Genomic DNA, 5000 nt, shown 5'->3' on the forward strand with positions numbered 1-5000 from the left:
ATACCTTACATCTAAATTCTGTTCATGTATCAGCTTAAATTTATTATTCCTTTCCCTTTCTAACACTCTATAAGGACCTTCAAATTTGGGAGATACCTTTTCATTTGGTCCTTCCTTTACATGTACCTTTATATATACTTGTGAGCCTATCTTCAGGTCAGTCATGGAACTAGTTGTGTCATAGTATTTCTTATTTACCTGTTGGCCCTTCTCTAAAGATTGTCTGGTTTGTCTTATTATTTGAAAGGTTCTTTGCAGTTTCCAAGCTATATAGTCCTGGTAATCATATGTGTGCCTAGGAGGTTTTGCGTCATCTAACAATGAGTTTGGCAGTCTTTTCTGATAACCATAAAGCAAAAAGTGTGGGGTTTCTCCTACTGTCTCATTCACTGTGTTATTCAAAGTAAACTGAACGTCCTCTAACGCTAGGTCCCAATCTTCTGTAGTTGGACTAATGATAGTTCGCAGTACATCCAGTATCTTCTTATTGGCCCTTTCCACTGTCCCATTTGAACTCGGCTTATAAGGGGTTATCTCGCATTTCTTTATCTCAAAAAATTCACAAAGCTTTTTCATTACCTCACTGGTGAATTCGGGTGCATTGTCCGACAAAAGTACCTCCGGACACGAATGTCTTGTGAGTATTCTGGTCTTTAAAGCTTCTGCAACAGAAACTGCAGTTCTATCTCTGACTGGGACAATTTCTAAATACCGAGTCAAATAATCAATGAATACCAGTATATATTTATTTCCTCTCAAAGTTTTTGGAAAGGGTCCTATATGATCCATCTGAACTACCTCAAAAGGGTTTAAATTACTAGGATATTTTTCTAAAGGAGCTCTGACATTTACATGACCTTTATGCCTATTACAAGTTTGACATTCATTTACAAATTGCTTTGCTTCTTCGCTGCACTTAGGCCAAAAATAATTTCTATTTATTGTTCTCAGAGTCTTTTTGATTCCTGGATGTCCTGCCAACTTGTGGGTATGGGTTAGAGTTAATACTTCTTTAGTCAGGGTGTCAGGCACATATAGTCTAGAGCAAGCACTCCTATCCTTAGCCTTCTTATATAATATCCCATTTATTAATTCAAAATCTGACCTAGAGGTTTCATCTTGTAGCAAATCTCCTATTATTTTCCTGATACTTTCTTGTTTCTCTTGTTCTATTTTAACTCTCTCCAAATCTAAGTCTACGACCTGACAGCTGAAACAAAAAGTGTTAGTTGTGATAATTCTTTCAGTATCCTCTTGTGCTCTAGATAATCCATCTGCTAAAGTATTAAACTTACCTGGAATGTATCTAAATTCTGGAGCAAACTCTAGCACACTAATAAACCATCGATTAAACTTTAAGTTATTAGTGAAAGCTCTTTTCTTAAATAGGTCACAGATGGGTTTATGGTCAGTAAGTACATTTACTTTGTGTCCTAACAAAATGTGCCGAAACTTTCTCAGTGCCCAATAAATGGCTAAACATTCCTTTTCTGTGGTATTGTAATTTCGTTCGGCCGCATTCAGGACTCTACTTGCATAATATACTACCCTCATTCGGGTTTTTGCCTTCTGTAACAAAACCGCTCCTATTCCTGTATTCGAAGCATCACATGCTAAGTAAAATTGCTTGCTAAAGTCTGGATACACTAAGATAGGATCTTGGATTAATTTCTCCTTCAACTTTTGAAAAGCCTCCTCTTGCTCTGCTTTCCACTCAAACTCTACATCCTTCTTAGTTAATTCTGTCAATGGTTTAGCTATAGTAGCAAAATTTTTGACAAATGGTCTATAGTATCCTATCATCCCTAAAAATCTTCTTACACCTTTCAAATTTTGTGGAGCAGGATATTCCACAATCGCCTTTATTTTTCCTTCTTGCATGCGTAATCCATCAGCACTGATCACATGTCCTAAATATTCTAATGATTTCCTCAAGAATTGACATTTCTTAACCTTTATCTTTAATCCTGCCAGTCTTAGTCGTTCTAAAACGATTTCTATGGTTCCGAAATGGCTCTCTATATCTTTGCTAAATATAATGACATCATCTAAATAGACTGACACATTCTCTATGTCTCCTAAGATCTGTAACATTAACCTTACAAAAGTCAATGGAGCTGATGTTAACCCAAATGGCATTACCTGAAATTCTAAGTGTTCTTTATGTGTGCTGAAGGCAGTTAATGGCTTTGATTCTTCGTCTAAAGGTACTTGCCAATATCCACTTAGTAGATCTAAGGATGAGAAGATCTTTGCTCCTCCTAACTGAGCCAAAACATCGTTTATTACAGGCATGGGCATCCTATCAGGAACTGTGTTCGCATTCAACTTGCGATAATCAATCACTAATCTGTAACTTCCATCTTTCTTTGGAATCAACAACATGGGAGAATTATAAGGTGATTTAGAGGGTATGACCACTCCTTCTTCTTTCATTTCTTCTATCATTTTATCTACTATTGGACGTTGGCTGATAGGTAATTTATAATTAGGTATGAAAAAGGGTTTAGCTCCATCATCTAGGATTATCTTATGTCTTAACACCTCAGTCCTACCTAACCTATCACCTGTAATTGCTATGCCCGGCCTATATTTATTTAAGGTTTCTATTAACCTTTTACGGTACTCAGGAAAATCGGTGTTATCTATCTCCCTATCTATTCCTGCATCAATGTTTCCTATGGTAAAGAATGCTTCCTCCTCTAACGGAATCATTTTGTGTGTAACTTCTATTCCTGTACAAAATTCTGTACCCGCTAACAAATGGAGTCTTTTATCAGAATAATTCATGACATAAGTAGTACAGGCTAATCCCTCCATCTGAACTAATGAGTTATCCATTCTGACATATTCTGGTAATCCTTCTGGGGTCAAGATTACATCATTATTTGTGTGTAGGCGGGTTATTAAATATACTCTAGTAAGAGTATTGGGCAGTAGTACTACATCTCTAGCTAGCCTAAATCTTATTTTGTTTGCATCTGCTGTGCTGATCAGACTTATCTCCCCAGTTTGTACTTGAGTACAAAAACATGAATCTTCATCTCCTCCTTTTTGAGATTCTGTTTCTCTTAAGTGTCTTAATTCTTGTGAATTCAATGTGCCTAGCAGCAAAACTTCTTGGAATTCCCTTTTATCTATTCTCTCAGATTCTCTGTCGACATTTTCATCCTTAGTATGTGTGCTGCCTTTACAAGAAGTAATTTCCCCCTTTCTGGGTGCAATTGCTAAATTCTCTTCTTTCTCCCTTTCTTCTGATTTTACTTTGATTTCCCTTTCTCTTTCTGAACCGGAGTGTGTTTCAACTATCGAAGCGGTCCCCTGCAAATTGGCCAAATTTGTAGTGGACTTGTCATCAACAAGTTGGAAACAGACTTCCTGATTATTTCCCTTTAGAACTAATCTTCTGTCTTGACAATCAAAAACTATGCCAAAATCTTGCATTGTTGCAAAAGAAATCAAAGCTCGAGCGGGAAATGCTACTTCTTGCAAAACCAAAAATGGCACTTGACACTTCTTCTCTAGCAATTCAATGTTTAAATCTATGGCTCCTACATTGTTAAGCTGATTGCCAGTTATCCCCTGAATTAATGTATCCTCACTCCTAATTGCAGAAATAGGTATATTCAAATAATCAGTTAAGGTATGGAGCCCTATGAGATTTACAGTACTTCCTGAATCTAACAAACTAAGACATTCTTTACCTTCTATCTTGATATTTGTCTTGGGTAATGATTGCTGTCGGAAGGATAAATATGTTGCTGGCAACGTGGATGTACCTCCGCTACCTGCAACATCCTTCCATTCTTTGGTTTCCCCTATTTCCTGGACTCCTATCCTGCTCTTCTAGTCACTTTCTGTTACCTTGTTTTTCTTCGGAGTAATTAGTAGGGTTTGAGTTATCCCTTGCCTGTACCTGAGGAGTATTTTCGGAGGGTTTATTATGTTTCTTACCTTGGTACCAACATTCTTGGTCTGTGTGACCTCCTCTTTGACAATACTGGCAATACCTATTCTTTGGTCTAGCTCCCTTATGATGATAATTCCCTCTAGATTTATATGTTTCATTATAATTTCCTCTGTTTGGTTCATTTGACTTGTAAGGGGGCTGGTTATTTTGATAATTTTTATGGTAATATTTATTCCTACCGGTCTCGTTATTTTTATCTTCCCTGTAATTCTGATACCTTCTTTGCTTGGTATTTGCCGAAAAAGTGACCTCTTCAATTTGGGTCTCGTTTTTCTGGATGATTTCCTGGATTTGGCTCAACGTTTTTGTGAGCTTCTGGGCAGGATCTAACTTTAGGTCCTTGAAAGCCTTCCTTTCCCTTTCACCAAAGGCTGCATACAATGTACCGTAGGCCATATAAGTCAAAATTTCATCTAAATCCACCAGTTGGTTATTATCCTCACTAAACTGCATTCTGTTTCCTACCGTGATTGTGGGTAATGACAAAATGTCTTCCTTAACTACTCCTAAATGATTCAGAACCTGGGTATACAAACTAGGCATGGAATCACCTTCAAATTTAGCCGAGTTAAACCTATACAAGTTCAACAACCGATCGGTCTCCTTGGCCGATCGCCACAATAGTCTGCATTCCTCCTTGAACTCGTTGAAAGTGGTAATTTTTTCAAAGGCCTTACCGTTTAATGTAGGGTGAGCATCCCCTACGTCTACGTTGACTAACATCATTGCCTGTTTAATTTTTGCAACATCGTCAGTTATTTTAAAACTAGCGATCCTATTCTCTGTGTCCGCTAACCACTTATCTACACTGTATTTCTCTAACCTTTGTTTGTCGGGATTATCCCTACTTACATTTCCACAAAACCGTGTGGTTTGTGTGATCAGCCCAGCGGAATTCATATCGGCAATATTTGCTCTTACCGGACTCGAACTTCGGTTTCTAGTCAGATTTTGACGTCTTCCTATACTAGCACTTCGCGACCGTCTGTCTGCAGTTAATCTCAAGTCGTATTGATATTGTGTAAGTCTT

General features: G+C 37.6%; 1 protein-coding gene across 1 annotated transcript in view; it reads right to left on the reverse strand.

The window, feature by feature from the left end:
- The window catches only part of LOC137653397 (uncharacterized), a 7754-nt gene that overhangs the window by 2510 nt on the left and 244 nt on the right, over positions 1-5000 (reverse strand). The gene's annotated exons all lie outside the window — the stretch shown is intronic.

This window comes from Palaemon carinicauda, chromosome 14 (assembly GCF_036898095.1).
Source record: "Palaemon carinicauda isolate YSFRI2023 chromosome 14, ASM3689809v2, whole genome shotgun sequence".
NCBI classification, from domain to species: domain Eukaryota; kingdom Metazoa; phylum Arthropoda; class Malacostraca; order Decapoda; family Palaemonidae; genus Palaemon; species Palaemon carinicauda.